Consider the following 24,786-nt stretch of genomic DNA (forward strand, 5'->3'; position numbering starts at 1 on the left):
GAGGCCAAAAATAATGTTCTCTAAGAATGATAATGGTCTTATCTTGACCAAAATGTCCTGCCATCCCTCTACTGTGTTTCTCTTTAATCAGATTTTCCCTCATGGAACTCCTTGGAATGCACAATTGGCTGCCCTTGAATAACATACCATCCTGAATCAGAGTCTAACCACCTAGTTCTATCTACAGCAACAAACTCTTTACAATCTTTCCACACTTAAGAAAAATTAGGATCTTCAAGGTACAGATTCTTGAGTTCATCAAACCCAACTACTTCAACCTGTATTACTATAAGCAACAACTTTCTCCTGCTTAGTGCATCTACAACCCTGTTAGATTTTCCACTTCTATGTTTCAACACAAATGTATAGCTCTGCATGAACTCTACCCACTTCATATGCCTCTAATTCAATTTACCTTGGCTATTTAGGTATTTTAATGCCTGGTGATCAATATACAAAACAAATTCCTTTGGCAATAAATAATGCCTCCATTTCTTTAAGGCTTGAACTATTGCATAGAACTCTTGATCATAAACAGAATACTTCTTCTTTGCATCATTAAATTTTTCACTAAAATATGCTATAGGCTTACCTTCTTGGCTCAATACAACCCCAATAGCGCTGCCACTAGCATCACAATCCAGCTGGAACACCTTTCTAAAATTTGGAAGTGCCAACATAGGTTGTTCTATCACCTTCTTCTTCAACAATTCAAAAATTCTCGTAGTTGCTGCAATCCATTTGAACTCTTTTCTATCCCCTCTTATTGTGTCAGTTAGGGGTGCACATATGCCACTAAAATTCTTAATAAACTTCCTATAAAAACTAACTAGACCATGAAATGATCTTACCTCAGTAGCAGACCTTGGAGTAGGCCATTCCAAGATGGCTTTTACCTTCTCTGGATCCATTTTGAGACCTTCAGGTGATATAACAAACCCCAAATAGACTAACTCCCTTTTTGCAAAGATACACTTCTTCAAATTAATTAATAGTTTCTCTTCCCTTAACCTTTCAAGGACACTATGAATATGCAGTAAATGTTCTTCCAAAGTATTTCTGAAAATTAAAATATCATCCAAATAGACAATAACAAATTTTCCCAAGAACTTCTTAAGTACCTCATTCATAAGCTGCATGAAGGTGATTGGGGCATTCGTCAATCCAAAGGGCATGACTAACCAATCATAAAGACCCTCCTTGGTCTTGAAGGCCATTTTCCACTCATCTCCTTCTCGAATCCATATCTGGTGATAACCACTCTTGAGATCTATCTTTGTGAAGTACTGAGCTCCACTCAAGCAGTCCATAAGATCATCCATTCTTGGCAAAGGAAACCGATATTTGATTGTTATCCTATTTATAGATCGAGAGTCTGTACACATCCTCCACTCTCCATCATTATTTGGTGCCAATACTATAGGTACTGCACATGGACTCAGGCTCTCTCAAATCAAGCCCTTCCTCAATAGCTCATGAACCTGTCTATTTAGCTCCTCTATTTCAGTAGGAGTCATCCTGTGAACAACCTTGTTAGGCAAACTAGCTCCTAGAATTAGATCTATCTAATGACTGATTTTCCTTACTGGTGGCAATCCTTCTAGAACATTATCAGAGATAATATCTCCAAACTCACCTAGTAAATCTAAAACTTCAAGTGGTATTTCACTACTACCTTCTTTATCTTTCCTAAGAATCAAAGCATAGCACATACGCTGATGTTTCATTCCATCTAAAAACTTTCTTCCATCAACAAAACAAATCCTAGCACTGCTACATACCTTTTCACCTTCCTTTTTCATGGGCTTCAATTTGTGGTGAACTCCATCCTTTGTTAGAGAGTATGTGTTTGCATGACCATCATGTACTGCATGTCTATCAAATTGCCATGGTCTACCCAACAATAGATGACAAACATCCATTGGAATAACATCACAGAGAACTTCATCATGGTAACTCCCAATTTTGAATTTCATGAGACATTGTTCACTTACCGGTACCTTATGATCATCTTTCACCCAAGCAATCCAATAGGGCTGGGGATGTTTCTCCCTCTTTAGCTTTAGCTTAGAGAGGATCTCCTCTGACACCAAGTTGTCAGTGCTACCACCATCAATGATCACATCACAACATTTTTCCTCACATTTGCACCTGGTATGAAACAAACTCCTCCTTTGTCCTAGTTCAATCTCACCACTTAATAGGACCCTTTTATTTACTAAGGTCTCTCCTCTTTCTGCATCCTCTAAATGTGATGACTATGCATCCTCATCCACATGATCAACCCTAGCTTGACCCTCAGCTCTCCTATCTATCCTTCCTTGTCATTGAGGGCATTCAAAGGCATGATGACCTTCTTCATTGCAATGGAAATAGGTACCACAGAAGCCTCCTCTTCCTTTTCCACATCCTCTACCTCTTCCTCTCTGATTTCCAAAGTCTTGATCACTAGAGCGGTTGAAACCCTCATTCCTCTGGTTCCCACTAGTACCCACATCTTCATTTTTCTTTTGGGTTTCATTTTGACCTCTAGATGACCTACCACTTCCCCTTCCTCCTTGAACACACCCTCTTTGTCTCCCTTCAAAACTCTTATTCAGCTTCTCTTCAAATTTTAGGGCAAACTGGTATGCCTCTTCAACGCTAGTCATTCTTACCAGACTTAATTCCTCCTGGATGCTAGGTCGCAACCCACTGATATAATGAGAAACCTTCTCCTTATTTGCTTCTACATGCCCTACTGTAATCAAAAGTCGATAAAACTCCTCTGTATATTCTTGGACTGATCTTCCTGCTTGCTTTAGCCCATGCATCTTCTTAAACAAATCAAGCTCGTAGTCCACATGAATGAACTACTTCTTTAATTTGTCCACCATGTGATCCCACCTTGTGATCTTCTCCTTTCCTCTTTTATTTCTTTCCAATTTAACCTCTTGCCACCAAATTTTGGCATGGCCTTTGAAAACTTAACCCTATCTGGGACCCTAATATCCTCATACTCAAAGTTTTCTTCCAGTTCATTGATCCAGTCGCTCAACTCATCTGGTTTCAGATTTCCTAAAAATACACCCATATCAATTGTAGGTCTTTTCCCAAATTTAGTAATGGACCTAAAAAGCCTTTCCTCTACCTGATTTAGAACTTCCCCGTCAAATTCCCCTTCTGGTCCAATTTCTTCTTCTTCATTGTCATCCTCACTATCCTCACCTGCGGCAACATTTGTTCCTCTATGGAGCTCCTCCTGCAATGCTTGTACTTGCCTTTGGAGGGCTCTAACCTCCTTAGGATTAACAACTCCATCCCTTCCACCACGCTCTCTTCATGGAGGCATCTTCTTAACTCAAACCCACAACCACACAGTCTTGGTGCAAACTGCCTCACAGTCAGCACTCTGTCTACACACTCAGGAAAACCAGCTCTGATACCACTTGATGGGGACACAACCCAAGCACTGAATGGAAACAATAGGAAAAGGAAAATTGTATTAACTATGAAAATAAGCTAGTACATTTAGTATAGAGAAAATAGACTTCAAAACATGCCCTAAGGGCTTACAATAGCACAAAACTAGAGATAATTTCTCCTTTTGGTACCTCCTCTCAATTTCCACTCTGAATTGCCTTTTACAATGCCAAAAATGTCATTAAATAGACCCCAGAGGGTTAAGGAGTAGGAGTACATTCTAGAAAGTGCTAGTAGGCATCCATCGACCAAGTAGAAGGCTCCAAAAGCTGCATTAGAAGTTGGTGCAAATCTAGAAGAATCCAAAAATGGTAACCGAACTTTCGGGAGGCATAACTTTTGAACTATAGCTCCGATTGACGAATCGTTTACATTTTTGAAAAGCTCTCGAAGCATTCTATAGCCTTATGGAACAACTTCACTCATTCCCCATTTTTCAGCCCTTTTAAATGTCATTTAATGCCCCTAACCTAACTTTGAAGCATTCTTAAGAGGTCTCCAAAAATCAAAAAACTGCGATAACTTTCAAACCATGGGGCCTTTTGACCTGATTCTTTTTCTGGAATGCTCTAAATTACAATTACATTCATTTGGGTAATTTACACCTCCTAGCTCACCAAAATGATGGCTCAATTACATTTTCCTATTTTTTGGCATTTACACGTATCCCAAGGTGTTCAAATACTCTATCCTAGAACACTGATAGTGGAATTGTGAGAGTTGGAACCTTTATTTGACCCAACTGGGTATCCAAAAATGAAAACACATGAAACAAAAACTAAGTCTAAGTACGTTATTTTTTTGGGTGACAAAGGATTGCCCTTATACCTCTGGATGCTCCTACATCAGAATGTAGAAATAGGAATAGAGGAGAATGCATATATCAATCATTAAACTAGGTATCTAGTCCAATTGACAAAGGAATGGATCAAGAAGTATTTCATATTAGATACAGTTCCTCAAGCTATTCCCCTAAAAGCCACTACATGACCAATCAAAGGAAAGGGTGTGTTAATAATTGCACCAACCTTCCTTTCTAAATCCTTACTAAGGTTGGAAATTGTACACCAACATGAGAGGGAGGTTGAGTAGTTTAGGGTTGATAATGGTATAGAAAAAACGAAAAGAGTACCTAGAAAGGAAAAGAAGCAGACAAGTTAGGCACAAGCACTTCAACACGAACAAGAAAAGCCACAACCTTATCCTAAAGTAAGCACAAAATTGTGTTCAAGAGTCCAAAAAAGAGCCACAAGTTCCTCCACAATGACAATGGGTACAAAAAAGTAGGTAGAGGAAGGAAAACTAGAAGAATAGAGGGTGCCACTAGTAGATACACAAGAGGAAGAAGCCTAACCCTCAACTCCAAAAATGAGCAAGGGTTGAATCCACTATAGTGGGAATGTAAAGGAAAATATTAAAGAAGAAGAACACTCCACCCCCACAAGTGCTTGAGACAATCCTAGAAGCAAAGGTAGAATAAGAAGGTGAATAGATTGAATATGTCCCCCTTCACCAAAGGACCCACCTAGCAAGCACAAAAAAGGAGGAGAGAAGAATAAGTTCAATAGTAAGAGCTCTATCTACTAAAAATAAATCTATTCATGTACAAACATCAAAAGATGAGAAAAAAAAATGTATAACTGACATGGAGGGTCAAGAAATTGTTGTCCTTGAACTCTAATTCTGACTTAATGCCAGTAGGTACCAAATTGGTGGGAGAGAAGATAAGAGATACTCCCTTAAGTGAATCTTTAGGAAATGATTGGAATTAATTTCTGCCTCTACCGCAAGGACCTCTTGATATTATACACCCACCATCTAAGGACTTAACATTTTTGGATGAAGGCTTAGTATCTCCAATTCCTCAATCCATATAAATAGAAGAACATGTGACAGAGGAAATGGATCTCCAACAATGATATGTTGATGAAGTTATTGAGGAAGGGAAAATACCTTAACAGTGTCAAAAAAATCCTAATGATACGGAGGCTAGGACCTTAGTACAACCAAATATAGAGAATCCAACTGTAGATCTTTCTGAACAAGAAAAGATCCCAAAGAGGACTAAGAAAGGGAGAGGGCAGGCTATAGAATCAACTTATTCAAAAAAATACATGTCACCCATGTACACCACACCATCATGGTTAAAGAGAGAAGTCATGTTCTACTAAAAAAGGTAGGTGGACATGAAAATTTAGGAAAGAATGAAGGAATTACTCAATGCACTTAGAAAATATGAAGCACTTGTGGGTGATGTGCAAACAATGGACTTCATAATGAAGAACTAAGATCATGATATGATTTCAAATATAGCCATTCCTTCACCACATTTTGACACCAAGGAACTGACTCCTAAAGATTACCAAATCAAGGAGATCATGTTGGGAAGGTAAACAATAGACACAACAAAAGTAATGATCACTATGGCCATGAAGAAGGTGTTCAGAAAAATGGACTAGGATGAATTTGAGTTGATAGCACTTAGGAAGAAAAATAAGATATTAGGAGACTATCTACATGAAATTATGGGCCCTATAGTCTTGGATAGTCAAGAGATTACTATTTCTACAATATTAGAGAGGAAAGGAATGGGAACAATACAATTACACCCATTTTTGGAGGCATGTTACCAATTATGTGACGTTTTAGAAGAGAGGTGTGTAGATAATATAGGATAACTTGAACCTATTGCACCGCATTCAGTCAAGTGTGAAGAAAATGGTATCCATAGTGAACTAGGAATTTGGGTTAATGGATGAGGTGCATACTTAGGCTAAAGACCTATAGGTGCCTAAATCAATAAATGGTCAAAGGTATCATACGTTAATGGAGCTATATGTGGCCAAGCAACTTGATAAGTTAGATGATTAGATAAAGAAGATATTGGTTGGCAATAAATTCATAGAGGGATTACACACAAATATTTAGAAGATAAGAGACCAAACTAAAGAGTAAATTTTGAAAGTAGAGAGGTACTACAATGTTGCTAGCCTTGAGATTTTTGAGGATGAGTCAAAGACCAATATTTTTAAGATGCAAGCAGCTATTCAATAGTTTAGGGATACATTTGAAGTAGTTTCAATATAAGATGACATCAGATAGGCCTTTGCTATCAAAGAAGCACTATTGGAGGTGGACACCAAGCTTGAAGATTTTTTTGAAACAAGGATTGAAGTAGGTAACTATTAACAAATAGTCAAAAATAAGTATGATGGTCTCAATTTATCAAAAGCTCTAGGTGGCTAAAATAATACAAAAATTTAAGAGCAAGCATCCAAAAATCATTTTTTTATGAAGGGGAAGAAAACCCATATGTCAAAAATTTAGTTTTGACACTAAGGAAAATTTTGGATTTTTGGAACCTATCATCAAGGTGTGCAAGTGCATAGGTGCACCTTTCTCAAAGTGTGCCAACAGTTTTGAAGAAGAAGTAGTGCACCAACAATTAACTTCTAATTCATAATTTAGAGCATTCCATGCACTAGAAACACATTTTGATGGTAGTTTAACTCCTAAAAATTCCTAGAGAAGGTCAAGCTTCTAGAGACTCCTAGATCATCTTGCAACTACATTCTTGTTATCTTCTCATTCTTTTATTCTTTTGTGTCATGTAAAGACTCATGCACTTCGTAATGGATATGAACAAGGGTGTGGACCTACTTAGCACTATTTAGAGAGTGAAATTTATATATAATTAGAATTGTTTTATTAGTTTTTAAGCATGAGTTGCATTTTAAGAAAAATGTCTCTTAACAAAAAGCAAGGATATGATTTCATATAAATACATGGAGTTAATATGAACTCTAGGCCATTATTTTGATGCAATAATATATGCTATTGGTGCTGTCATTCTGAGTATATTTATTCTTGCAAGAGTGTGTTATTTTTGTGAATTCATGTTCATGAATAATAATTGAGCCAATGGTTTAATTGTGTTGGTATAATTGTGCAATCTTTTAGTTCTGGTATTTGCCTCATGTTAATGAAGTCCATTGATGTAACAAATTGGAGAAAAGATCACCTATTATTTTTTCATAGAACCTTGACTTGTACGAGTGTACTTTTCATGGCCTTTCAATTTGATGAAATGTGAATCATTAAGGTATGTGACAGATCATGGTCAACCAAACTATGCCCTTATTTGGTAATGAAAAATTAGCAAATCAAGGGTATGTCAACTTGACCTGCATTTTAAAACTTATGAAATTTCAACAAAAAAGATGCAAGAAAATAATCTATAGGAAATTGAATTTAGTTTTTGAACTACTAGGCCTAATTTGAAGAAAGAAAAAAATTATTGGTCAAAATTGTGAATTTTAATGCAATACTACAAAAATTTTAGGATAAAAATAAGTGGGCATATGTGTAACCACCTTAATCAAAATCAAATGACAATATTTTAAAATAAGATTATAGATATAAGAAGTAAACTTATACCCTAATGTGAGAAATATTTTTGGATATTTTTACTCCAAATAAATAATTAATTATGAATTTTCTACTATAATATTTTCAGAAATAAAAAACACCCATGTCTAACCACCTTAACTAATTTAAAACTTTACAAAATTTAAATTTACTTTTATTTTCCTTATATTAGAATAGTTATTTAATGTAACACATCTTTTGGATTTCAAATATATTTTTCCTTTTGAAATTTATATATATTTTTTCAATCACTGTGTCTATCGACACGTTATGTGTAACTCCATTGGAAAATAAATAAGAATTACTTACTGAAGTCGTAATTTGACAAAAATTACATTTATGGAAAGATAAGAAATTTCTTAAGAAACCTTTTTTCATTTCATCAAATTTGGGTGAAAAAAGCATCAAACACATGTTTGAAGTAAGAAAACACATTAAACTAGGCCAAAAACATATTTTCGGGACTTTTTAAAAGTTGACCATGTATGGTTGGTATCCAAAGAAATACTAGGCCTTATAAAGATATTAATATTTTGGTTTGGTATCTAGATGGGTGTGAAAAGAGTTAAAATAGATTTTGAAATGCTTTGAGGCATTTTAGAACTACACATTCTTTAGATCACCACTTTATGCCACACCATGTTCTTGCACATACCCAGCTTTTTGTTATTATTTAGTTCCAATTGATGATTGAATTAGTGGAATTAAGGAAGTGGTGCTCCTATTTTCATTGGTTTTCTACTTGGTCTTTTTGACGATTTAATTCATAGACATGTTACTGTGGTTTATGTCCATTATGAATCTCCCTTTCAAGTTGTTTTCTTTAGTCTCTCATTATCTTACCTTTGTTATTTTCTTTTCTAACACTTGGTTAAAATAGGAATTCATATAGTTCCATTGATAAATTGCATTGATCATAAAATAGAAAATACCAAAAAAATATATCTCTTTTGTGGTTACTTTTTCACACAACAAACATATCAAATATAATATTTGAAATTATCTAGAACTAGCAACTAGCAATGGCCTCCTCTTCAAAGATACATATTTATCTTCAATTAAGAGGGTTTCAGTATGTCACATGATCACTTGGAACCTTTGATTTGATCCTTGATTAGCTTTTCAAGAGAGGAATTCAAAAGGATTCCTGTCATTTAGCATTGTGCAAACCAACAATTCAATAATGATGATGATGGAATGTGTAGCATGAATGGATAGAGTTGAAGAATACCTTTGCCACCATAAAGCTTACAAAATTGTTCATCCTTCTTGTGCCACTTCTATTGAGTGGTCATTTTGCCCGATGTCAATAGAATTAATAGTTACAAATTTCTCTCTTGAAAATATCATCAAATAAACTAATTCCAAGATTCTCGATGGTTATTTTTCAAATTACTAGATAGCTCAATTGAAGATAAATCTAAATGTTCACAAGGAGGCCTTTGAGAGCATCTTTAAATCCACAAATCTCTAAAGAATCAAGCACAACCCAAAGTATTTTTGTATTTTCTAATTTTAATGATAAATACAAATTCTAACAATGGAACTATATGAATTTCTACTTTCACCATGCATTCAAAAGAAAATAATTGAGTTAGTGTAACAAGAAATTAAATGAAATTATTGAAAATGAAATTACTAATGGACATAAGTCATATAAACAATGCATCTGTGAATTAAATTTTCAAAATAGATCAAGAATAAGCAAATGAAGCTAGGACTTTTACATCCTTAACTCCAATGATGCAATCATCAAATGGAATTAATGAAAATCAAAAGATGCTACAAAATTTATCAAATCACATAGCCATGGGGAGTGTTTATACACAAGATGAATTGATAAAAAAAACTTGAAGGTGATCCTTTCTCTAATTCATCACAAAAGAAGAATTCATTAGAAAATGAAAAATACTATAACTAATTAATCACACAAACATTAAAAATAAATAAATCCTTTAGATCCATCATTATTCATAAAAATAAATGCATACTCCAACAAGAGATAGTGTACAAATAATGAAATCTCTAGTAACATACTTTATTGCATCAAAATACCATCTTGAAGACATATTACATCTCTATATTTATAAGAAACCCCATACTTAATGTAATTATTGGATCTAGGGATTTTTCCTCACAAAAAGAATGTTAAATTACTAATATTAGGATAATGATGTAAAAAGAAAACTCCTAAATAGGTGCTAAGAACACTTGCACTCTTTACTTTATTAATTACATGGTGCATAGCCTTTACATGATTTAAAAAATGAAAAAGAAGAAGAAAATAAGAAGAGAGAAGAGTTTAAATGATATAGGAGGCTCTAGGACTTTGAAATATGAAAAATCAGCCTTCTTTGTATGTCTCTATAAGTTTAAATACCATCATAATATATTTTTGGCATATAAAACAATAAAAAATTAAATTGGCAGTTAACTATCCATGCCACTACAACTATTCATAAATCAACACACTTGCGCATATTCAGAAGTTGCAAACTTGCACACCTTTGGAGATAAAATTTCTTCTTCCTCCAGAAAATTAAAATGTACACATACACACATGTGTACATGTGCACCTTCAAGGGTGTTAGGACTAATGCTCGAAGGATTTTTCTAAGTACATAATCTTCAATTTCTAACATTTGGGTCTTGTTGACATTCAATCAAAATGATGCATGGATATGTTTCTTTAAACTTTTGGATGGAAGAAATTTAAAAAAAATAAAAATTGGCAAGTCTAATGCTTCATATTTTCCCTCACTTCACTATGGAAATCACGAACTTCTTGGCTTACTTCTATAAAGTCATTTAACTTAGAGTCTAACTCCCTTAGTGTCTCATTAGTTTTGAAAATATGCCCGAAATCATTCTCAGAGAAAAATCCTTCAAATGAAAATTAGAATCATTGCAAAACTATTTCTAATAAGAATAGTTGTCATAAATAATCTCCAAGCTAGCCACACTATAGTAGTTATCTTCATCTAATAGCTGAGCATGTGTTCTTCATTGTATATCTAGGATATCTTCAAGCTTAGATAACATGATGTTATTATGGGCCTATACATTCTCAATCCAATAATTGATCTTATCCAATTCTTCTCTTGTATAATATCAAGTAGCATTCAATATCTCTAACTTCTAAGTACAAATCCATGAAGTGTGACTTCTTGAGTGTTCCTTTGAACTTGAAAGTCATGGGTTTGAGTGTGATCTTAGGTATTTTAGAAGATGCGGAAGACATGGTAATATTTGGGACCTTAGGGACCTTTGGATGTGCACATCTTCAAGACTTTAAAATTATAAACTTGCACACCTTTGTGACCTTTGAATATTTTAGAAATGTGCATGGTGTAGGAGCACCTTCTGGAAGGGAAACTTCCGAATTAAACTTTTTCTTATAAATGGTCTATCCAAATATTTTATGAATAAGGAATAATGATGAAGTCCCATGGTGTTTTTAGGAGGTGTGAATAGTTAGAAACTAGGTTTGAGTCATGATCTTAGTAGTTGGGTCCTAATAAGCCTAGAAATGTAAAAATTGCTAAAAAAGGGAAAAATACGAAAATATACAATTTTGGAGGGCTCAAATGTCAAATTGTTTATAAATTTTTTGTCAAAGTTGCTCACTAACAATTTTGCATTTTTTGCAAAGTTGCAATGACAACTTTTTGGCACTTTTGTATATGAGACATAAGGTGAACCAAGTATTTGACTAGAAGGTTTAATTATTTATTGAAGGCTATTTAAATAGAAGATAAATCCTTGAAAGGAGTGGATTATGCTATTGTACAAATATGTGATGGAATCAAGAATGGTTACTAATAGGAAATCATTAGCTTTGGAGTAGGAATTGAAGATAGTCATTATTTTTATTACTATTTTTGTTGAATTAGATACTTTTTCTCATGTAGTTACTCTTTATAATCTTGATTTTATCATTTGTATTCATTTATCAAGTTTTCAAAAATCTTTAGTATGACTATTCCTGCTAGTTGAGTTTGACAAGGTTGCACAAAAAATAGCTAAAACTTGAGTTCCCATGGTTGAAATCCTACGGCCTTTGAGAAAAAAGTAATAGCATACATATATAATGTAAATATGAAGTTTGGAGGTTAGGAGATAGTGTTTTCTATTTTTGCAAGCAAGCCCTAGGCAAGCTTGTAGAAGCTTGGCATTGCACATATATGCTTGCAAGAGGAATATGAATAGATAATTGGATTGTTGTGTACCAATCAAGCTTGGGAAATTATGGAGGAGATTATCTAATTTCCTTAAAATAGAGGAGGAGGTATGAAATATAGTTTTTATTACCTATTAAGTGAAGTTATTGTCATTTCCCTAGAAAACCTCAAAAATAAGATTTTCGAGAGTAGCACTGTATGTACACTTTGAAGAATTAAGACCTAGAAAATCCTTGAGACTAGGTCAATATGTAATAATTTCTAGTAGACATCCATAGGTCTTGTTAAGAGGTTTTTAAAGTTATCTAAAAATTGTTGTTTCTAGGAGGGCTAATAGGGGCTCACAAGGCTACAAGGACAAACATAGCAAGAATGGGTTTCAGGATTTTGACACCTAACAAGACATGAATAATGATTTTAAATATATCAACAACCTCATGAGGAGGGCCTAAGCTTAGTTTTTTTTTACTAAGATAGCATAGTTGTGGGTTTGGAATTAGAGGAGTGCAATTTTGAAATTGATAGGAGAGTTTCTTTATGGAAGGGGATTAGGAGGGAATCCTCTAGGTTAGGGTTAGAGATGATCCCCTAGGAAGACTAGGAAATAGACTTATCTTTAGGGATATAATTCCACTGTAGCATATATTCTTTGTAAGCATTGTGCCTTGTACTTTTCTTCACCCTACAGTCAAGTATCTTTTGCACTTGTGGTTTCTTCCTTTCAGGTACATGCAAGTTTGATATGTCTTTATTTAGCTTTGTCTAATATTGCATTTCATCAATATTTGGACCCTTGTAAGGTATCAAATCTCTACCATTAAAGATGTGAGAGATGGACATGTCTTTTGGTATGTCAATTTTATAGGCATTGGAACCATACTTCTCTAGCACCTTGCATGCCCCAATCCTCTTTATTTACAATTTCCTTGGGATGCCTTTCTATATTCTAGCTTTGTTCATATAGATCATGACCAAATTATTAGAAATAGGAATTATTGATGATAGGGGAGGGTGGAGTGAATTAGTAATCTACAAGCTTTAGTTGCCAAATCGATATTATTTATTATTTTGAACCATACATAAGAAAGTAAACAAGTAATATTGAACTATAATAGTAACCATGCATAAAGATAACTCATAACACCATAATTAGGGAAACCTTGACCAAGGGAAAACCCTAGTGGGGATGATACCCACTAAATAATATATTGATATATATGTTCATTATTAGAGGATGGATTGTGTTAGGAGTCAATGATAAAATTTAGTATAGAGAGTCCCTATTAGGAGACTTTGAATCCATGTTAGGAGTTGTAGTACAGTAGATGCAAGAAGAGCTCACTATCCAAACAAGTAATTAGTCCTCTAGTTCCTCTAATGTAGAAGTAAGGATTCTTAAACTTCTTTACAACTAATCCTTGACCTCAACTAGATCTTAGATCACAAAAACAGGTTCTCAAAAACTTCTCTTCACAAGATACAAAAGTTTGCATTCATAATTTGCATTACAAAATTCATTTACAACTTTTCCAAGTAAACTCGCAAGATGACTTTGCATAAATACCATGCCTTTTCATAAATTGTTGCTAGGTTAGCTAAGACCAAAATACACTTTTCCAACTTAGAGTAAACATTTAGGATGTTGGCTCTAATTGGTCATGTAATTATTTTGTAAGAAAAATAATTCCTTTACCTTTAATTTCTCTATTATGTTTCATTGATAAAACACGAATATCTCTTTTCCATATTGTTTATACTGATGTCCAAGGTTATACACATCATAATCAACATGTATATTGTCTCCATCTAACTTTTTTAGTCAGAATATAAATAAATACACTATTCTAAACCAATTTCATACTTCAACAAATTTCTAGGTAGAAACAACTAAGTATCTTTATTTTTGCTGTTTTCTACAAGCACGTACATCACATGTTGCCATAAATGACAACAATTACATATCTTCATTAGCCAATTGTCAATAATCTCCAGCTTTGGTATTGATGGTAATAAAATAGGAAAAATTGCCAAGTATCAAAAACTTGTCCAAAATATTACAATATCAATACATTAATCATCTTTTACAACTGATCCATATTACACATGCTCCCCCTTTCGGTATGATTTCATACCATACCTTACTTAAAATTTTATTATGCATCTTCTTCATCTTTGACATCAATGAGAAAGGTCAGAATGTCAAAAAAGACAAAAAAACAATTATCAAAATTGTTCATCTACTATCAAAAACTCTATTCATCTACCTTAAGTTGATAAAATCTTCATGAAATTGTAAAAAATTTCCTTGAGATTGTTCAAACCTTTTACCCATGTGTTGTTGGCTATTTTAGCAAAAGTTAGAATTGCACATAGGTCATATGATGTAATCTCAACTACATTGAAATTAGAGTATAATAAAATTGAATAGGTGTCCTTGGTTTTGACACATTCCTCCAACTGTCTCTCAGTAGTTAATATCTTTAGAGCAATAGACTCTCTTAATCCCGATAATCTCTTCAATACTTGTTCTTTCTCAAGTTCCAATTTCCTCATATCATTGTGAACACTAGCCACTTGTCCTTCAAAGTCATCAAATTTGTGTGAAGGTTGTTGTATCTAGCTTGTTAGAGCTTCTAGCTCACTCAACTTTCCCTCAATCTTGTTGTCAAAATCCTTGGTTAACTTATGAGATGAAGTAAACTTAATGTACAACACCTTTCCATATTTTTGACATCTCCATAGTTCTTTGATACAAGTATCAAGACTTAGAAAATCATTCTTGATATTTAGGAAAATAATGCTAAATAGATTAGGCCTTGTACTCTGCAACATTCAACAAATTTGTAAATTTGTCATCAAAAAACTTTACCATTCCTTGTGTCCTCTATTTGGGATCTTCCTCTATCTTCTCTATATGTTCATTGTAAGCTCTTTACTTTTCATTTCTTCTCAATCAGTTTTTTCATAAATGATATCAAGTCAATTTGATCATCATCATCACTTGTTAGGCTACTGAGAAAAAGTAGAGTAGATGAACTAGATGATTTAGTTTCATCTTTATTTTTCTTCTTTTCTACTACCTTCTTAACTCTTCTAACTTCTTTTTCTTTCTCCTCCTCTTCTTTTTTTTCCTTCTCTTTCTTTTCTTCCTCCTACTCTTTTCTTTTCATCCTCTAATCTCCTTTTTGTTTCATCTTCAAGCAATTTCTTCTTGTCTTATTCGATCTTTCTTTTTTATACCTCTAATTACCTTTTTTCTTCTTCAATTTGTTTCAACTGATCTTGAATGACCTCAGTCTATGATTTAGGCTAATTGAAAATTTCAAAAGGGATAGTGTCATCAATGTTGAGAGTAACTTTTGTTTGGTAAATTTGCATAGTGTCAACACTTACTAACACTTCCAAAGTTTTAGGTGCTAGTATAGGTATTGCCTTTGATTTTGTCTCATCTAACTAATAGCTGTAGTTGTTTCACTCCTTATTGTATTCTTCTCATCTATCATAAATACAAATGGTCTCATATTGTTCCTCAAGTAGGGTGCCATCTTGTTCAACAATTTTTTGACTTCTTCCTAATCATCTATTTTGCATATAGTCCTTAACATAGACGTTTGAAGTTCCATATCCTCTTCCTAAGCTATTCCTTTCCTCTCTATAAGTCTCTCATAGACTTTTTGATTTACTGTACCTTCAACATCCTCAATTTTTAGATTGTTAGAAATCATATCTCTCCTAGTAGAGATATCAATTTGATCTTTCTCAATATCATTATATAAATGATAGAATTTATTCATCAAAACAAAGTTTCCTTCATTTTCAATGGCTAAGTTGATTTTCTCAATCTTCAGCTTCCAAGGTTGACTTTCTTTTCCTACTATCTATTTAGAATCAATAACTTTTTTTGCTAGTTTTACTTCCTATTCTTCTTCTTCTTCTTCACTGGATTCCACAATTGTAAACAATGACTACTATCTTTTTCCTAGTCTAGTAGCCTATTTCTTGACTCTTTTAGTCTTGGTGGTCACATATTCTACTAATCTTTTAGATTGTCTCTTGGGCTCACATGGTTGTTTAGCTGAAATTGTAGCATATTGAATGCTCCTTTTTGAAGGTGTTTCTACAATTGACACACCAGATGGTTGCCCAACTGATAATGGTTACACAAACATTATTCCTTGTTTCATTATCTACCTAATTTCCTATGACTCACTTTCTATGATACTAGCCTTAGTTAGAGCTTTCTTCATTATTGTCTCAATATTTTTGTGAGATGATTTCTCTTAGGATTCTTGATAAGCTAATTGGGTAATCTCTTCATATATCCCAACTTTGTAATCAACTTGGTCCTTTACAAAGTTGAATAATAGATCAATATATCCAATTGCTACATCATCACTAAACTAATAACCTAAGGGATCAAGGAATGTTTCCCGAGGTTCTATTGCTTGAATATGAGTTAAATTTGTATCAACCATAACACATATATCATTTTTAAATCTTTCTACAATTGGAGGTGCAACTTTGAATTGTTGTTTCATCCCATTCTAAAATGTTTTCATGATGAAATTTCTTCTATCAAAGATTTTATGTACTGCATGTCTTCTACATACATCTCTAATCTTTTCCATGGTACATCTCTCACTACTCATAAAATTTGTAGTTGATAAGTATGAAAACCTCTTAAGTACATGAAAGAATATATGATTGATCAATGAATTGAATCTAAACACACCATTCTTGGTCCTTTTTATTTTCTCTAAGTTTTCAAGAAGTTGAACACCCATAATTTTACTTAGGTTAACTTGTTCTTTCTCAACACAAATCTTATAAGTTGCATAGATGAATCCTATTGATAATTCATTAATCTTAGAACTTGAATGAATAGAATAAGAAATGATTATGCTTAGGAATCTTACATCATCTTGTTTAATGGAACTAATCACCATGGCCTTCATATTATAAACTACCTTAGTGTAGCTTTCATCTTTCTTCTCAACTAGTTTCTAATCTATAGGTACACTGCCTTGTTTGCTAAGACCAATTAACTCATGACAACATTATCTTCCATCCACAATTTTCCATCATGAATTTTCCTTAGTGTGATTTGAGAGCATTCTTTTTTTTCTAATGCTTGGTAGAAGTGATATTTGAAGAGGCCTAGTTCTTTCAAATGTTCAAATTTGGGCTTTATTAAAATATCATGGTTAAAGACAATTTCCATATCTTTGTTCATATAATCACTCCCAATAGTTTAAAACTTGCTATTAAGATAAATTCCTATGTCTTCCAAATATACTATGTTGTTTGGAGTAATAGATCATGTTGAATTAGGGTTTCCTTCTATAGTTTTGATGGAAACAACATTTAATTTTGGTCTCTCCTCATTCTCAACACTATGAACTACTAACATAGCCATGATTTTTATCAAATATAAACTTTATCAAAGAAATTCCATAGAGAAGGGACAAAATACCTCTTTCCAAAATAGGGTTTAGTTTGAAATTACCTTGTCAAGTCACTTTTGAGTGTTCTATGCTTTTGATGTGATCACAATGAGGTGGTAATCAAGTTTGTACTCCATTTTATTCTTTCAATTTGAACATTCTTTAATTGTCTACTTTGTAAACATGAAAAATTTGTCAATTATATTTTGAAATCAAATATCTACTTAAAATCTTTGTTCAATCTTCAAATGCTACCTAAAGTTTCCCATAGCTTCCTTGCATCATGACAATGCTCCAAGGAACTTTTCTCCACAAAATTCTATGTAAAAGCAGAGCTTTCATTTACTACTACAGAATTAACTTTCTCTATTATAAAAGCAACTCTTAATTCCTTCATAAACAAGTTCCAATAACCTCAAAATTGGAAGTGATACTAGCTATAGTCTAAAATTATCTCAATACACCTTTGCCCAACTTTTCTGTAATGCCCCGCCAAGGGATCCAAAGAATTAACCTAGAATTTCACTAAGTTTAGTAATTTTTTTTTTGTTATGAAAGTAAACACCACGTATAACTAATGCACAATAATGGAAGCAATAGTAATGTCCATCTGAAATTAAACATAACATACATAACAGATTACATTCTTTAAGATCCCTTAACGTTGAATTAGATACATGAATCCATCTAGTACAACATCCACATGAAATAATAATGATAAGTCCAATGTTTATACATTACATTTCAAATGCTCATTCATCCTCTGTACATGTCATAGGGTATGACAAGCTCAAAAGAATATACATAGATAGAATAAGGTACATCATCCTATTCTAATCCATGGTACATCAAAGTAGAGATAATCACATGATACACATGATACATCATCATAGAAGTCATATACATCCATCATAAAGATCAAACATAATAAACTAAGTGAACGGTTCCTTCCAACCATTAATAGCATCATTAGACCATCGTGGATCCTAGCCATCCCTCCGTGCGTAACATCCCAAATCACCGAAGAGATCATCGGTATTACATAGTAGGAATGTCACTCCTAACATATACAACATCATATGTAGAAAGTAATCTAACATAAGATAACAACATCTAACATATGCTAATCGTCAATGAAAAAGGATACATATCCACCATCATGAAGGACGCATTAGCCACGATGTCTCAATGAATCTCAAAATGATAAGAGTGGAAAATACACTACCACCCGACCGCGTGGTACCTAAGTGGTCTACTCTCACCATGCTAAGGAGATAATCTCAAGTCCCAAACAGGCTATCAAAATCACATAGCACAAATCTCCATAAGTCCACGAATCCTAAAAGTATATTAACTCAAAGGTTCCAAACACAAAATCTGACATCTAATCCTAGAGGCACACAATGACATGTAGGAACCTACTATGCAAGTGGGAAAGTGTCATCGCAATTATGACGTACAAGTTACCCTGGCAGTTAGCTAAACTCCATGGGTCCATACTGATTTTGTGCAGCCATTAGTATCCTCTCATACTAACGAGGCATACTACAGAATGCAAGGTCGCAACCATGCATCTCACTACTCCCATCCTAGCCTGTACAAGCACTCAAAGCATGGGCGAGAAAAAAACTCTTATCTTTTTAGGTTCATTCAATTAGTATTAGGTGTGAATGTTATCACTTATTAATCCAACTTACAATGAGTTACCCTGGCAGCCTTTTAGGGCCCCAGCCCCCATTGCAAGCCACTTCCCATGACTACATGCATATATCCTACCCTAATGCTCATGGAATCATAAATCTCAAAATCACAAAAGATAATCCATAATAAAATCATCAAATATGCATAAGAGCATCAAATCTCAATGAGCAAACATCCATAGAAAATCATGAACACAACAACTCTCTATTGGCAACTGAAGTATCACTGATAATCAAAGTATCCAATGGATCTCAATAACCAAAAAATATATATCTCAATCATACTGATCGAAGACTCCAAAAATGGTTGAGTCAAACATGTCACATCATGACATCATCAAGAATAAATCTACATCTTAGTCCCATCATGGTGACTAGAAAATGACCAAGGTTAACTAATCGATGACCAAAAATAAAGGTTAAGTCAAGCATCTCATACATAAAAATCTCAACTATAATAATCAATAATTACAAACAATACATAGAGCATTCCATCACATAACCATGGTTGGGTTTATAAAGATCAAGATTAAAACATCATTATGTCATCACAATCACATAACCCCCAAGCCTCTAATAGACGTCCTATACTAGTCAACACTAGTCAACCCAAAACCCAAAACAATAGCATAAGAATACACAATGCAACCACATGTTTTGGTTTTGCTAAATTTACAACTTGAATTTAAATGTAGAGATCTCAGTTTATGTTTCCATGTTTGAAGAATGAATGGAGGAACACATATATTGTTTTGGATAAATAAAAGTTTTCCTTAATAGAACTAAAAAAAATCCATTTTCCAATTATAATATTTGTTTGATACATCCCCCACCAAATTATCAACTATCTATTTAATAATTTAAAACAATTAAATCTTAATAGTTGAAAATTATTAAAGAGTCACCATTGTGAAAATAAACCTTCAATATAAATCATTTATCAAATAATATTAACTTAAATTTATTAATAACATAATTACATATTACATACATACATACATATACATATACATATACATATACATATACATATACATATACATATACATATACATATACATATACATATACATATACATATACATATACATATACATATACATATACATATACATATATATATATATATATATATATATATATATATATATATATATATATATATATATATATATATATATATATATATATATATATATATATATGTAGATCTGAATATATAAACATGTATGTTTTTTCCACAAAGATTATATCTACAATTTAAGAATTTTTCTATAAAATATTTGCATTATAGATTCACTCAATTAATTTTCTAATGGATTTGGCTATAAATTTAAACCCTAGCCCCGTGATCTTTCAGATCTATGCATATAAAATTCTCCAATAAATTAATCTACCCATATTGAGAATGCATAAAAATATGAAACTTCTCATAAGACATATGGAAGACACGAGGAAGATAGGGAATGCGTGATGCAAAAATAGCATAAATAAAATCACAAGAATCTACCCGAATTCTGATGCTAAATCGCTCTTCCTCAAAAAATCCGCAGAGCAAGCTCCTCCCTTCTTCAGAATTCTCGAGTCCTCCAATGCTCCAATTGCACTCCCAACGCTATGTCTAAGCTTCTATGAATGCCTAAATATAAAGAGCTTTCAGGAAACATCTAGAATGCTTTTAGAAATAGCTAGAAGGTGTCACCAACTAAGCATGGGTCTTTTCCAACTTTCAAGATGAGCCATAGGGTTGTAGGCACCATGGGCTTAATTGATGCACTAACCCTCATGTTGTTGACACTTGAGAAATAGAAAAGTGCGCTAACTCCCATGAAAGCTTATAACTCCAATTCACTTTTTATATAATTTCTATTTAAATATTTATAACTTCTATTTTAATTTTTATAACTTTCATTTTAATTTTTATAACTTTTATTATTATTATTTATATATTACTTATTATTATTATTTTATTATTATTATTAATTTTAATTTCTAATTTTCTTTTATTTAATTCTTTTTTTCCTCAATAAGTCGCATTTAATTAATTACAATCAAAATATCAAATAACATGATATTTTATATTAATTTTCTCAAATAATTAATTTATTAATTAAATCTATTTATTAAGACTTAATTAATAGAAAATTCCCCATAGACCTCCAAGATAAAATATGAAAACCCATCATAGAGCAAATCACTCAAAATCAGTCTAAAGGGTTAAAAATCATGAATTATGTCATTCGACACATTCAGTGGGTAAAATATCTAGATACTTGTCCTACCTCACTAGGAAAATTGGTTTAAAGGTTTGGGATTTGGACTTGAGAATTTATCTCGCTTCTCTTATCATTGAGATAGTATAATAGGGTACACTCATCCTGGCAATTCAGGGAAGTCGATACCCGGTACCTGCAACTTGCAAAAAAACCATGCATGTACATACAATATATATAATGCTAAGCTAAATAGACAATGGCAGGAAGTGGTGCATCGTGTAGATCTCGACTAAGCAGGTGACTACGACTCCCTTCCTTAACGACATTAGAAACGCCATACAATATGAAAACATGCACACCATACACATGCAAGTATGGGGTAAGTATCCATAATAAAGCACATAAGATAATAAACCATCCATCCAATCGTCAATAATAACTGAAAACAATATAATGATCATCATGTATGCATGAAACGTAAAGTCTAAGTGATCTCATCATATAACCACTGAATCTATAACATAATATCTGATAGTGTCAAAACAATACCACTAATCCATCAACATAAAACTAGTCCATCATAGTCTGATAATAATAGCAACAATATGTCTAGAAAAGATGTGAACAAGGGTAGGCACTACATTTTCTACCTATAGTTTGATCTCTAAATGAAGTTTGAAATTATGGTGTTGTGAACAAGCTTAATTCAACTTTCTTGAATCAAACTTGATTACTGACTTCAATTTTCCTATCTTTGCATCATCTAACTTTTCTTTAGAAATATTTAATCCCTTCACAAATGCTGAGTTAAGTTCTTCTCAAAGTTCACTGACTATATTTTATTGATCTTCGTTATCTTTGCTAGTTCTTGAGTTCCTTTCATGGTTCCTTCTATCATTTTTGAAATTTATTCTATTATTTCTTTTGTTTCCAGAGTTTCTTCCATTGTTCCTTCTATGTCTAATTTTTTTTTCATTCTACATTATTTTGTTGTATGTCCTAAGTTATTGCATAACTGACATACTGGGGTTTTGCTTCTAGGATTTTGTTAATCAATAGGTGCACGAAAATTTTAGGCTATGTGTCCAAAGTTGTTACACTTCTAATACACTATCTTCTTTCTTTCTTCATAACATCTTCTTTCTCTTGATATCCTTTCATTAGATCATCTTCTATCTACAGGGTTAGTATTTCTAGTCATTATACCATTCCTTATATTATTATCATATTTAGGTTTCCTACAATCAATTTCTTTATGACCCATACCATGACAATTATAAGAATAAACATCTATAACATGATTAAATGAATTATTTGTAAAATCTATTTTCATATGACCTATTTCATTACATGAAAAATACTTACCTCTAAATTCATACCTAGTCTTTCTTAGGAGATTCCTACTTTGGTTCATCCAATAACTTAGCTTCCTTGTCTTGTCCAATTTCTTTAAGTTTATTAGAAGATTGACTAGATTCAATCTTATCATTAGATTTATTTTTTCCTTTCAGATCTGATGTATTTTTAGGTTTCTTTGCAAACATGTTAAATAAATAACCAACACTAGTCTTATCATAGGTAGGTCTCTGTATTGACATTGAATCATCAAGATTTTCCATGCTAGAATAAATCTTTTCAACCTGTACTTTTCTTTGAGTTATTTCACTTTTCACAATAGAGTTGTACTTTTGAAGTTCTTCATGATCTCTTTTTAATGTTTCAAGCTCAGATGTCATATTTTCTAGTTTGGCTCTAAGATCTAAATTTTCAATCTTCAAATCAGATTGAACTTTGCTAGGATCACTCTTCAAGCTAATCTTTAGATTGGTAATCTTCAATTCATGCTTCAAGATCTTGTACTATGTTTTTAGTTTTGAATAATCATCATCATCAGTAGATTCAATAGATTCAGGTTTGGATTTGAGATGTTCAACCTTGTCCTACAATTGTCTAATGTATATTTTGGAGTCTTCATATCTATCTTTCAACTTATCTCTTTCTTTGGGAAGGAGATCAATTTTTTCAAGTGCCTGTTCAAGGTTCTTCATCAGCTGTTCCATATCCATAAGGATCTTACCCAAGCTACTAAGCCTCTTCTAAGTAACTATGCTTTGACACCAATTGTTAGAAATGGGAAATATTCTGGGGGGGGTGGGGGGTGGGGTTGGGGGGTGAATCAATAATCTACAAACTTTACTCAGCAACTGGATATTATTTATTACTTTGAACCATTCATAAGAAAGCAAACAACTAATACTAAATAGTAATAGTAACCATGAAAAAAGATAACTTATAACACCATATTTTGTTAAATAGGGAAACCTTGGCCATGAGAGAACTTTGGTGGGGATGATAAATACTAAATAATATACTAATATATATATGTTCATTATTAGAGGATAGATCCTATTAGGAGTCAATAAGAAAATTTAGTATATAGAGCACCTATAAGAAAATTTTAAATCCCTATTAGGAAACATTCAAGTAGACTTTACTGCCCAAACAAGTAATTAGTCCTCCAATTCGTCTAATAGAGAAGTAATGATGCTTCAACTTCTTTATAGCTAATCTCTGACTTCAACTTGATCTTGGATCACAAAATGAGGTTCCCAAAAAAAATTTCCTCACAAGATACAAAAGTTTGCATTCGTAATTTGCATTACAAAATTCATTCACAACTTCTACAAGTAAACTTGCAAGATGTCTTTGCATAAATACCACGCGTTTTCAAAAAAAATTGGTAGGTTGGCTAAGACTAATATACTCTTTTCCAACTTAGAGTAAACATCTAGGATATCGACTCTAATTGGTCAAGTAATTATTTTCTAAACAAAATTCTACTATTTGGTTTCACTAGTAAAACATGAATATCTCTTTTTTGTACTGATGTCTGAGGTTATAGACATCATCATCAACATGTAACTATCTCCATCTAACTTCAATCATCATAATATGATGTCAAAAATATTTTACATATAAAATAATACACAACTATAAACCAATTTCATACTTTGACAAATTTTTGGGTACCAAAAGCTAAGTATCTTTATTTTTTAGGTTTTCTACAAGGATGTACATCATGTGTTTCCATAAATTAAAAAATTGCATATCTTAATTAGATAATTATCAACACAAATATCATACCTAAAATTTTAGTTCTCTCATTCCTTCATCCTTCTTTTCCTTCAACCTTTGATTTGCCTAAATCAAGGTCTTCTTGACCTGATCATGTATCTCCTTCATGGACTAAACAAAATAATTTGCATATCCACTAATGGTGTCATATTTTGGTAGATCTCTCAACTCCATTATTCCCCTTGAATGTGTCCCATAAACTATTAGAAAATGACTTACT

At 32.7% G+C, this 24,786-nt stretch overlaps 1 pseudogene; it reads left to right on the plus strand.

Moving 5' to 3' along the window:
- Positions 1–24,786, plus strand: part of LOC149539103 (O-fucosyltransferase 30 pseudogene) — a 147,870-nt pseudogene that overhangs the window by 33,308 nt on the left and 89,776 nt on the right.

This window comes from Cupressus sempervirens, chromosome 9, assembly GCF_028749045.1.
Source record: "Cupressus sempervirens isolate cs-2001-9-10 chromosome 9, ASM2874904v1, whole genome shotgun sequence".
Classification (NCBI taxonomy): Eukaryota; Viridiplantae; Streptophyta; class Pinopsida; order Cupressales; family Cupressaceae; genus Cupressus; species Cupressus sempervirens.